Raw genomic sequence first — 13413 nt, 5'->3', positions numbered from 1 at the left:
CATGCCATTTCCACCTGGCGCCTCAGTTGGACCAGCGTTCGTGCTGGACGTGCAGACCGCGTGAGACGACACTTCATCCAGTCCCAAACATGCTCAATGGGGGACAGATCCGGAGATCTTGCTGGCCAGGGTAGTTGACTTACACCTTCTAGAGCACGTTGGGTGGCACGAGATACATGCGGTCGTGCATTGTCCTGTTGGAACAGCAAGTTCCCTTGCCGGTCTAGGAATGGTAGAACGATGGGTTCGATGACGGTTTGGATGTACCGTGCACTATTCAGTGTCCCCTCGACGATCACCAGTGGTGTACGGCCAGTGTAGGAGATCGCTTCCCACACCATGATGCCGGGTGTTGGCCCTGTGTGCCTCGGTCGTATGCAGTCCTGATTGTGGCGCTCACCTGCACGGCGCCAAACGCGCATACGACCATCATTGGCACCAAGGCAGAAGCGACTCTCATCGCTGAAGACGACACGTCTCCATTCGTCCCTCCATTCACGCCTGTCGCGACACCACTGGAGGCGGGCTGCACGATGTTGGGGCGTGAGCGGAAGACGGCCTAACGGTGTGCGGGACCGTAGCCCAGCTTCATGGAGACGGTTGCGAATGGTCCTCGCCGATACCCCAGGAGCAACAGTGTCCCTAATTTGCTGGGAAGTGGCGGTGCGGTCCCCTACGGCACTGCGTAGGATCCTACGGTCTTGGCGTGCATCCGTGCGTCGCTGCGGTCCGGTCCCAGGTCGACGGGAACGTGCACCTTCCGCCGACCACTGGCGACAACATCGATGTACTGTGGAGACCTCACGCCCCACGTGTTGAGCAATTCGGCGGTACGTCCACCCGGCCTCCCGCATGCCCACTATACGCCCTCGCTCAAAGTCCGTCAACTGCACATACGGTTCACGTCCACGCTGTCGCGGCATGCTACCAGTGTTAAAGACTGCGATGGAGCTCCGTATGCCACGGCAAACTGGCTGACACTGACGGCGGCGGTGCACAAATGCTGCGCAGCTAGCGCCATTCGACGGCCAACACCGCGGTTCCTGGTGTGTCCGCTGTGCCGTGCGTGTGATCATTGCTTGTACAGCCGTCTCGCAGTGTCCGGAGCAAGTATGGTGGGTCTGACACACCGGTGTCAATGTGTTCTTTTTTCCATTTCCAGGAGTGTACCTACGTTCGGTTCCACGTATGTTTGTGAACAACCGTTCTCTGCAATAAAATGTAACAAGACGCGCCTGAGAAACGCAATTTCTGATCGAAATTTAAACTGCACGCTGCGCCTGCAATGCACAAGAGCAATTACTCCGAACATAAACGCAATTGTAAAGGGCAAAAAGTACAAGATAACCGAGAATCCCACACTTCAGTGATACCTTTTATTGTGTAACAGTTCACAAATTAATACGAATGTAGAGGCATACACTGAGCTAATAAAATTATCTGGCACGTGTACATTCTCCTTTATTTGTTGCATTTGTCGCAGTATAGTTTGTGAGTGATATCCCTGCAGGTGGCCGCGGATTTACATTGACTGGCGGCAGCTGTTGTGCGCCTCACATGACTCTCCCCACTCTCCGCTCTGGTCCGGTAGTGGGTAGTGGGGGTAGCGTGCTCGCGCTGCTCCGTGCTCGCGCCTTGCTGCTCACAGCTTGCTCTGCGAGCACGTATGTTGTGAAGCCCTGATCTAGTCCATGCCACGTCGTGTTGCGGCACTTCTTCGTGCTTGCGGCGGCTCTACACGATATTAGTCAGGTGTACCAGTTTCTTTGGCCCTCCAGTGTAGAATTAGATTAGAAAGTGAGACGTTGAATGTAGTCGATGAGTTTTGCCACTTTGGTACCAATATATATATGATGATGGCAGAAGCAGAGGAGGTATAAAAATGCAGACTGTTGTAAGACGTCGTGGTCTCCTGACCTTCATTGCTTACATATTCTGTCCTCACAATCATATTCCGCACATCAAGACGCTTCATCCGAACCCAAACTCGATAAGATAAAGTCAATGTTGTATGAATTAATGTAAACGATATGCAATTAACAAGTAAGTGCACCGTGGTTGAAATACTCGAGGCTGGCATACACACATACATTCCAGATACGAGGGTCACAGAAGCTTTTAGTTCGGGAGAGAAATCGCACAACGGGGCGCCGGTCCCTTCAGAGGACGACCCAGCGTATGTCGGCCGGTGACCACCCGTGTAGCGGACAGGGTGGGCCCGAGTGAAAGGCGGGGAACAACCCTGTGTTTGGCTTAAAAGCAAATTCCGCTACATTGTGTGGGAGTGGCCAGCCTACGCTTTCTTTACACATAGCACGCAGTTTCAGAGATTTTCACAGGGAGACAGCAAACGCCAATGCTACAGGTTTCTGGATTGGTTGCCTTAAACGAAACGTCATTCTCCCGTTTTAGAAGAGCAATGCTGATTGGCAGACGATATTTCTGACGCCTTGAGCTGAAGGAATAATGGAAGAGACCGAAGGATATACTCCTTCACGTCTGGCATGGAGAGGCGCCATTCCATTGTCACTCTTGGAGCGAGGAACAAGTCTCTCCTCAGTACTTCACTGGGAGAGCACCTCTGTCGAGAGCGAATCGAAGTGCTACTCTATACTGAGTCCTTGCGATTAAGCGTTGTTCACTGTGTTGGCCGACACACTTATTGTGTGGCGTGAATGGACAGAGTTATAGTTAAACGCCTGCGAGTGAATTTTTAGTGGCATCACAGTGGACTGGTTATCTGACCGGTGTACCACGCCAATAGTTAGACTAGGGGCGAATAGGAATCCTTGATTTCATCAAGGCATAGGGAGAGTTTGATTGGCGAAGGTCAATCCAGATAGAACGAGAGTTATCTTATTTGTCAGCAGTGAGCGGCGCAGACAGCAGTCATCGCAGCTTACGGTATTGTGCGCTACAGCTATTGCGAGCCCCATATTTCCTCCACAACAGTACACTTCACTGCATTTCGCATGCGACAGCCTCGACCGTACCTAGCAACATCCTAAAGGATAATTATTCAAGTTGAGTAGGTGCGCCCGTCAGCCTATCTGCCAAGTTAACAACCATCTTAAACTTTGAATAGAAATTTCATTAGCGAATTCTATCCTTGAGAGGTAACTTCACATTCCGAAAAGAACCAGGATATAACTTGTTCAATTCATAACTAGAAGTGCCATTGTGATTTCTCAGAATTTTTGCAAAATAAATAATAACTTCCGTTAGTTTCATAATTTTCTTACACTAACTAGCACTACTCCAGTACCCAAGTATCCCACCAGTTACGTAAGAAATTTTGTGAATTTTTGTGTCATTTCCTTACAGCGGACGACTCCAGAAGATATTTATGGCTGAAAGTTTTTCAGGCATTTCTCTTTAGAACGTTAGGAGCGTCTGTCTGACTTCTGTAGTAGTGTAGGGGTGGAAATTGCATCTTGCAGGAGCCACAGGGTAAAGGGTACATCTCAGATTAATCTGTTGCGCAGAATAACAGATCAACCCCACACCTCAGACTGTCAATACCAAGAAAACCATTTATGAAAAAGAAAAATTTAACAACAAATATAAATTTAAGTTTAACTGAGTTAGTGCCGCATGCAGCTGTCATTCTGCTTGACTGCAGTCTTAGTCCATTGTCAGGTATCTTATCAAATGGAAGCACCATGCGTTCGATGTATTAGCACTCCTTAAGTATGGAACATAAAAACAGGTCAGATTTTAAAAGACGTTAGAAAAAATACAACTTACTTTATAAAACATTAATCGTCGGCACATTATGCAATACAAGTTCCTGCATCTGTCTATATTTAAATCGCGTTCACCGTTATTGTGCCTGTAAGTGTAACTGTCGTAATTGTCATAAATTTAAGTGTTTGGAAGTCATTTCTGAAATTGTTTGTCTGGAGTATAGCTTTGTACAGAAGTGATGCGTGGACAATATACAGTTCAGACAATAAGAAAATAGATAATTTTAAATAAAGTGGTACAGAAGAATGTTGAATATTAGATGGATAGATGGACTAGCCGACGAGAAGATAGTGAATGAAACTGAGGACAAAATAAATTTGTGACGCAGATTGACCAAAAGAGGGGATCAGTTTATAGAACACATCCTGAGGCATCAAGGAATCGTCAATTTGGTATCGGAAGGAAGCTCGTGTGTGTGTCGTGGGGAGGGGGGTGGGGGAGAAAAGTCACAGAGGGAGATCAAGACTTGTATATATTATTATGTACACGACTACGTAAATGGTTGGACAAATCACAGAAAATACTAGTAGGCTCCGAATACAACAGATAAAACATGACAATTTTTACTTGCATTAAAGAGAGCACTTGTTCCGATTCAGAGAGCGACATTGACGAGGTAACATTTCGTAGCATTATTATAGCTCGCATCATGTTGGAAGGCGGCTCCACTTTCTGCCGTTCTGCGCATCCCCCATCATAAACTGTTAGAAGCCAATAAGATTCATTCTCTTTCCGAGCGGCTAGCCGCGAGTTACAAACTGGACTGCCAGAATCTCTCCCCCACGTGCTTCGCTGTTGCCGTATTTTGCGACAATGCAGTTTCATTCACAGCGCTACCGAATTATTCACTCAGATATCGATGTTACTTTCTTGTAGCAGCACAGCTCTGAATGTGTATCTGTAAGCGTTCTAGTAAGATTTTCAAATGATGTCAGGTGACGGTAATAAACATTAAGTTCCTCATACGCAACTTAAATTAAATTGCATGCCTATGGGGTATTGTCTTAGTCGTGCGATTGGTTTTGTGATTTACTGTCAGTAAATCGACGGAAAATCATCGGGTAAATCAGAAGTGATAGGTGCGATATCTGGCGTTTGCAAGGAAATGTTATAAGCGCTCATGTGTTCCTGATCTACATAAACGATTTATGAGACAATCTCAGCAGCCCTTTTAGGCTGTTTGCAGATGATGCTGTGATTTACCTTCTTATAAAGTTATCAGAGAATGAAACAAATTAGAAAACGACTTAGAGAAGATATCTGTATGGTGAGAATCCTAAATAATTAAAAGTCTGAAGTCATCCTCATGATTACTAAAAGGAATCCGCTAAATTCGATTTACAGTATAAAACACACGATTGTAAAGGCTGTAAATTCAACTAAACACTTGGGGATTACGATTTAGAATAACTTAAAATGCAACTATCACATGGATAACGTTGCGTGGAAAGCAAACCAAAGACATCAATTTATTGGTAGAACGTTTAGAAAATGCAACAGGTCTATTAAAGAGACTACTTACACTACGCTTTTCCACCCTCTTCTGAAATATTGCTGTCAGGCGTGGGATCCACAGCAGATAGAATTGATCGAAAAAGACGGGCACCTCGTTTTGTATTTTCGCGAAATAGGACTGCCACGGATATAATAGGCGAATTGGGGTGGCAGTCATCAAAACAATGGCGTTTTTCGTTGTGGCAGGATTTTTTCATGAAATTTCAGTCGCCAACTTTCTCCTCGGAGTGTGAAAATTCTTTGTTGGCGCCCACCTACGGAGAGGAATGTTCATCATAATAAAATAAGAGAAATTAGAGTTCGCAAGGAAAGATAAAAGCTTTCGTGTTTCCTGCGCACTGTTCGAGAGGCGAATGGTAGATAAATAGCTCGAACGTGGTTCTATGAACGCTCTACCAGACACTTCATTGTGAATTGCAGAGTAATCATGTAGATGTAGATGCTTCACAAGCAGTCGAGGAAGTTTATGTCCCGCGTTTATACTTCTTCAAATTTGAATCTGAAATCGATACTTCTATTTCTGACATTCTGAAGACTCAAGAACAAACTGCAGAAGCACGTGTCGGCAAGAGAACTGCATAGAGAATATTAAACAAAAGTGTCGGAGATGTCCAGAGAATAGTAAACAAAACCCAGGAAAATTTGTTTTCATTCCGCCTGAAAATCATCGAAATCGCATAGATGGTTCTGACAACGCTGTTTTACAGTTCTCCGTGTTTGAAATCTGTATAAGAAGGGAATACTCAATATCACAAAAACTTGTTACAATTATGCCTGAGGAAATTGACTTCAAACGTAGCCCTTCGTCAGTGTAAGGAATTTGAAAATACATTGGTTTTAAACATGTTAGGAAGAAAGTTTTTAATTGAAAGAAGTAACATAGAAGCAGCATGACGCACGTCTGTTTTAAAGATACAAGAGGAGTAGGTAGTTCTACAGTGTATTACTTTGATGAAATATATTCCATAAATACTGGGAAACGAGTGATGGTAATGGCGGTTTTAAAGTTCCCTTAGGAAAAGGTTCTCGGATACTTATTCTGCATGCTGGCTCTTCTACTGAGTTGGTTCCTGAGAGTAAACAGAGGAAACTTGTATGTAGACGTAAGAAAAGCACTAGTGACTACCATTCGGAAATGAACGGTGTCACTTTCAAGAAGTGATTCATTGAACTACATCTTGCCATACCTAGCTTCGAAGTCGATCACTGTAATTACCGTGCCAGTTATCGTTTAGCTGTTACAGAGAAATGAACAACTACGAGTACCAGGAAAGGGGATATCGTGCTCTGACTGAAAAATAAAAATATTCCTGACAATATAAGCCAGACTCGTGCTGAACTCCTGCAGCTCGTTAATTTATAAAAGTCACACGATAGAATGTACAAATTTGACTTACATGTGAATGTGGTCACACAGTTTTGCGTTTACCCACATATTACTGTCAGTATAACCCGACAGAATCAATTTGCGCACAGGTTTACAAGCTATGTGAGGAAAAAGACAAAATAGTCAAGATAACAGACACTGAAAGGTTTGTGCTTTAAGCAATAGACAGCATCCCCCTTCAGCGTGGGCACACTGTGTGTAGACTTTGAAACAAAGTAAAGTAATGATCTATCTTAGTTTTAAAGACTCATGGTTTAAATGGTTCTGAGCACTATGGGATTTAACATCTGACGTCATCAGTCCCCTAGACTTAGAACTACTTAAACCTAACTAACCTAAGGAGAGCACACACATCCAGGATTCGAACCTGCGACCGTAGCAGCAGTGCGGTTCCGGAATGAAGTGCCTAGAACCGCTCGGTCACAACGGCTGGCTGTCAACATATCAATTGCATACACTGTATATGAGAACTTCCTATCTTTTATTGATTAGGAATATGTAGCCTGTGAAATATTCAGACCATAACGTTCAACTCATTGCCCAAGGAGAAGTAAAGCTTTTCCCAGCCTGTTGTATTACTTGCGAGAATTCGGCTGGATAAATTCGTCAAAAACTCCAGTATTTCGACACGTAAACCCTTGTCATTTTCATGAAACGAACTGGAAAATGCCTTAAAATGAAAGAGAGGGTTAACAGTCGAGATATCGGTGGTTTTCGACGTTATCAGTCAGCTTCCGCCGAATTATTCACAAAAGATGGTTAACCGTTAGCTAGTTCAACGGATCATAAATGCGTCTCCTGCAGTAATGTCGAACGAGTTAGTTTAAACTCATAATACCTCTTGACACCGAAAAACATGATAACATACTGACAATTTTTACGGTAGTCGTTCCTACTAGTGTTTGCTACCAGTAATTCTTTTCTACGCATAGTGATTTACATTGAACAGTAGTGAAACAGACCTACATACGCGCATTATACACTTTTAAAAAATTATATGGAGTAGAAGCAGTTGTCAAACAAATGTAACGATTTCGGCTTGAGTTTGAAGTTTATTTTGTTGTGTATTACAAATCGCAATAAATGGCAATTATTGCAACTATTTTCGATGATCTTGTTACACAATCGTCATTTTAAGAAAAAATGTTCTTCACGTCTTCACAAAGCTGCATAAGCTGTTCTCGCGTTCCGACGTCACACAGACAATTGCTGCGGAGCAGTGGACACAACCTCAAGACTCAAAAGTATGAATTGTTTCATGTAGACGGATGATCGATATCGGTTTTAAAATGTATTATTCCCTAATGGATTTGAACGTATAATACGGTGTACCGAAAGCAAAGGAGCGTGACTGCTGTCCGCAGCAACACAGTTCGGTAACAAGGACTTCGTTTCCCCGCTCTCTGCCGCCATTGATAGCCGGCCGGTGTGGCCGTGCGGTTCTAGGCGCTTCAGTCTGGAACCGCGTGACCGCTACGGTCGCAGGTTCGAATCCTGCCTCGGGCGTGGATGTGTGTGATATCCTTAGGTTAGTTAGGTTTAATTAGTTCTAAGGTCTAGGCGACTGATGACCTCAGAAGTTAAGTCGCATAGTGCTCAGAGCCATTTGCCGCCATTGATTGTTTTGTTTTGTTTTAGGGTGCAAAAACAACTGGGGTCATACGCGTCCAAGTCAAAACTATAGAACTCGAAGACAGAGAGGAGTTAAAAAAACCACTATACGTCAATCCCAACTGACATGGATGGGTAAACCTCGCCCCCTCCACGCCGCCCTATCACTCAGCCTCTATGCGCGTAAGTGTCGTCTTACGTGAAACGGGCTGCAGTAGAGGAGTAGAGGGCGCCCTATCTCCTGCAAAGAAAACAGCAGCTGTGAAGCATATATCGATATACCAATACATCGAGTTCTAGCGGTCATCAGCAGATGGCGCCCGAGCAATAATCTCCGTACAGCCCGGATGTAGCATTCTGGTCTCTGTGCATAAAATTTCGGCGTACCTGCATCTTACTGTCATCACATAGTCCGCCTTGCTGTAGTCAGGCAAAATGTTTCCATCGATCTGTTGGTGATTGAGGAGAATTTCCTTTAGCTACTTTTTAACCTTACATTATTGCCCGTAACAGCGGCTGAAGAAGGAACTATGACGTGAGCTCGATAAGACTGCCCCTAAATCACAACAAAGGCCAGCTGGAAGAGGATGTTAGAGCAACAAAAATACCGTTTTGCAGAAGATTCTATTAAAAAAGGCCAAACGGATAGTGTTAACAGAAGATTTTAATACATGTTAAAATAAAATCATTCCAATGCCGGCAAAACTGCAAGAACTTCCTAGATATTCTTCAAGAAAATTCCAAGAGTTGTTGTAGGTAATATTTTATCTGTGGCCTCATAGATAAAGGACATCCTGAATACAATACAAGCAACAACGATTTAAGGAGGAGACTATCTCATGAGGAACTGCACTAATGAAAATATTGAGTGGGACAAGGCAAAGAAAGTGTAATAAGAATTATTTGATGTATGAACTCAAGAACATCCTGCAGAGGCCCTTTAGGAAATTAGGTATACTAACTACTGATTCCCAACACATTTACTCTTTAATGAAATCTGTCATTAAAAATATATCTCTTTTTCAAACGAACAGCTCAGTTCATGGAATCCATACTAGAAATAAAAATAATTTTCGCAAAAATTTGAAGTTACTTACGTTGGTCCAGATAGGTACCTATTATTCACTAACTTGCAAGCAGCCTTAAAACGTTGAACTATTAATAAGTTCATTTTAAGAGATGCCTAAAGAATTATTTTTGGTCAGCTTCTCCTATTCCACTGATGAATTTCTGAGTAGAACCAACTGATGCTTGTATGTTAATGGCAATCCCAAATAATGCGAATATTTTTACAGTATGACTTCTGTACAAAGCCAGTGCAGTAATGCGAGCGTTGTAACTAAGCACTGCAAAATGATTTTTCTGTTTGGTGATGCATAGCTACAATAGCCTAAGAATTATCATGCACACCTTTGTGTGTCCTTGTTCTTCTGACATTTTCTACATTCTGAAACTGAAAACTCTGGAAGGAATTAACATGACCTGCGGCAGCAAACTGACATAAAACTTGGTATAAAAACTCAATTGCGATCTTAAGTTAGTCAAGCAACCATCCAAAATAGTGCCCAACCAATCTGTGCGCTACTCCTCCTAAATGGAAAATCTAACAAAAAGATGTCGGAATTTCAAACTCAGTAGATGCCCACAGCCAATAACTCATTGTGCCATTTTCCTTAAAAGAACTCGACCTACGTATAAACATAATGAAAAGTGGAAAAGCAGTCGGGGTAAACGAAATTTGTGTCGAACAGACAAACGCTTTGGCCATAGATCCAAACGATGAATTCAGTATTTTATTAACCACTCATTCGAGAAATGCAAGATCCCAAAAATGCGAAGAAAAACAGACTGGGAAAGTGCCCGAAGAACTGTCGCCCGATATCGCTCTTATGTCACCTATACGAACTACGAGGTCTGTTCAAAAAATTCTAGAACATTCGTAATTTCGCACCAATGGTGTGTTGGAGTGAAATGCTGTTGGCATCCCTGCACACGCCTGTGTTTAACGTGTAGCTTCCGGAAGCTTCGTTGTTGTATGTCTATTAGTTACTGTTCCGTGCTGTATTGAGTAGAACGTTGTAGCGCACAGTTTGCGAGTTTCGAGATGGCAGAGTTAGAGCAGCAACGCGTCTGTATTAAATGTTGTGTGGAACTCAAGAAAACCTTTACAGAGATACACCAAATGATGCAGGAAGGCTACGTGATGAGTGCTAAAGCCGTAGTCCGTGTTACGAGTAGTTTACACAGTTTAAAAATGGACGGACGGAAGTTAAAAACGACTCTCGTTCAGGACGCCCTTTGAGTCTACCAAAGACACTTATGTCAGGAACTTCAACACAATTATGCGTGCCAACTGAAGACTGAGTGTCCGAGAGATTGCAGAAGAATGTAACATTTCAGTTGGATCATGTCATGAAATTCTGACACAGCATCTTGGAATGCATCGTGTTGTCGCCAAATTCGTCCCACGGCTCATGAGTAAAGACCAGAAAGACCTTTGCCTCGCAATCTGTGAAGAGCTTTTGGATCGTGCAAATGAAAACGAGATGTTTCTTAAGAGAATCATAACTAGTGATGAGACGTGCGTCTACGGTTATGATGTTGAGACCAAGGTTCAGTCTTCACAATGGATCTGTAGAGGTTCTCCAACACAAAAACAAGCTCCTCAGGTCAGGTCAAATGGCAAAGCCATGCTGATAGTTTTCTTTGACTTTGATTAATTAGTTTATCATGAATTTGTGCCACGCTGACAAACTGTTAACCGGTGGTACTATCGAGATGTGTTGCAACACATGCGAGAAAATGTAAGAAGGAAACGGCCTGAAATGTGGAGGAGACAACCCATGGCTCTGGCGTCTCGATAACGGACCCGAACGTTCATCCCTGTTGGTGCGTGATTATTGCGCAAAAAACAAAATCACTGTGCCGCCTCATCCTCAGTATTCTCCAAACCTGGCCCCTGTGGACTTTTTTTATTTCCAGTGCTGAAAACCCCGTTGAAAGAACGAAGATTTGCAACAATAGACGAGATAAAATAAAATTCCCAGACGACACTTCGCGCGAGTCCGGCCCCGGTAGCTGAGTGGTCAGCGCGACAGACTGTCAATCCTAAGGACCCGGGTTCGATTCCCGACTGGGTCGGAGATTTTCTCTGCTCAGGGACTGGGTGTTGTGTTGTCCTAATCATCATCATTTCATCCCCATCGACGCGCAAGTCGCCGAAGTGGCGTCAAATCGAAAGACTTGCACCACGCGAGCGGTCTACCCGACGGGAGGCCCTCGTCACACGCCATACTTCGCGCGATCCAGCAAGGGGCGTACCAAGACTGCTTCCGGAAGTGGAAGCGGCGTTGGGAGCTGTGTATCAGTAGTAGAGGAGAGTATTTCGAACGAGACCATGCACAATAAGAAAACGGTAAGTGTCGAAAAATTTTGTGAACGAAGCTCTGGAATTTTTTGAACAGGTATCGCATGTGAACGACTGATACAGAGCCGCCTGCGTAGCAGGCAAAGTGGGCGCAAAGCTCTTCGGTCCAACAGGCCTCTTTCAGACCAGGAAAATCTTGCTCCAGCCACATATCGTCCCATATCGGATATATAGAGGAATAAAATGAAATTATAGTGCATAGTCACCAAGAAAATCGTATTTTGCACTTTCAGGATCACTCGGAGAAATGTTTTGTATCCAACAAGAAATTGAAGGGATCGGAGAAATAGTCATAAGCCACAATTTTTCCGAAATTGAGTTTTTCATGCTACGACATTCTTAGCGATGCCCTCTTCACTTTCTGTTGAAAAAGTTCCGTCTTTCTGCATCCGATGGCAGGGTATGATTGAGTATGTTCTATACTTTGCCATATGGTGATATGTTCAGAAGTCTCACAGTCACAAGCCACAGCAAAATTGCAGATAGCTCAGGAGCATATGAAGCTTCTTCGCATATTCAATGAATATTCATAAGAGATACTAGTAGAAATGAAGACTCTGATCCTTTTGACACTGACAGTGATGGATCTTGGCATCCATCGAGCTATAGTTCCAGCTTAGATGATATTTCAGAAAGTAAATAAAAGTGTTCATTTCTGGTAACTATTGTTCAGTGGCTTGTGAATTTGCCTCTCTTAAATTTTCTCACATATTTGATCGCCGTATTTTGTGTGAACTTTGAAGGCATATTTCATTGATATCTTAACGCTGTAATAGTGTACCTTCAATGAAAACAGCCTTGTACACACATTTTTCTCAAGAATGCCATTTCGGCGGTATTTAATTTTTTGTGTGATTTACGATTATATCTCACTCGAGTTCTGAGACTATTTTGCTCTTCATATTACAGCTTAAAATAAGTCGAATAACTGCAGAATCGCGACAGAAGCCAAAATCTCAAAAAAAGGAAGAAAATACTTACCAATGGAAGAAAATGAAGGCGAAACATCGACGTAATGCTGGTCATCAGTACGTACCTTCCAAACCCAACAAGAGTGTTCAGGTATGTGTAATGGAAGTAATTATTTGCTAGGAAGCTTTCCTGAGGGTTCATGACTTACATATACGTGCGAGAAGAGCGAGGAATTTACAACAAATGAAGCTGGGTTTTCCTGTTCCAGAAGAAGAGGGTGGTGGTTTGTATGTAGACACTGTACTATAAGTCTCTCTCTTGTTCCAAACAGAATATTGTTGAAATATTTGTGTTAGGAAATCAAAGGACTTTTTCTCTTAGGAAAACATGGAAACTAGCCACATAAATGTCAAGATGGAGCTGTGCAAACCGTCATAGATTTTCTCAACACCATGCGAAACAAACAGTCATTAGAGTAGGCAACAGGACCCCAACAAAGTATATCTGGAATATGATCTCACAATTTTACCCTTATTTCGAGATAAATACTCGGAATACTACAAAGAAAAGTGTGGTCCTACGGTGTCTGAAACTATATTCGCAGTAATTTTTCTATTCGAATGTCAAATAGGCTTCAAACTACCAAAACGTAACAGCTGTTCAAAAAGTGATGCCTCTCTAATGGCGATAAATAACCCAGAATTATATGCATTAAAATTTACAGGAAAGAAACAACATGAACTGTATCTCAGAAAGGATGAGATGGGCAAAATATGATTGTGCCTACAACTGTTCTGGCTGAAGAGAACCCGAA

Source organism: Schistocerca serialis, chromosome 2 (genome assembly GCF_023864345.2).
Source record: "Schistocerca serialis cubense isolate TAMUIC-IGC-003099 chromosome 2, iqSchSeri2.2, whole genome shotgun sequence".
Lineage (NCBI taxonomy): Eukaryota > Metazoa > Arthropoda > Insecta > Orthoptera > Acrididae > Schistocerca > Schistocerca serialis.
This window is presented reverse-complemented; position numbering follows the sequence as displayed.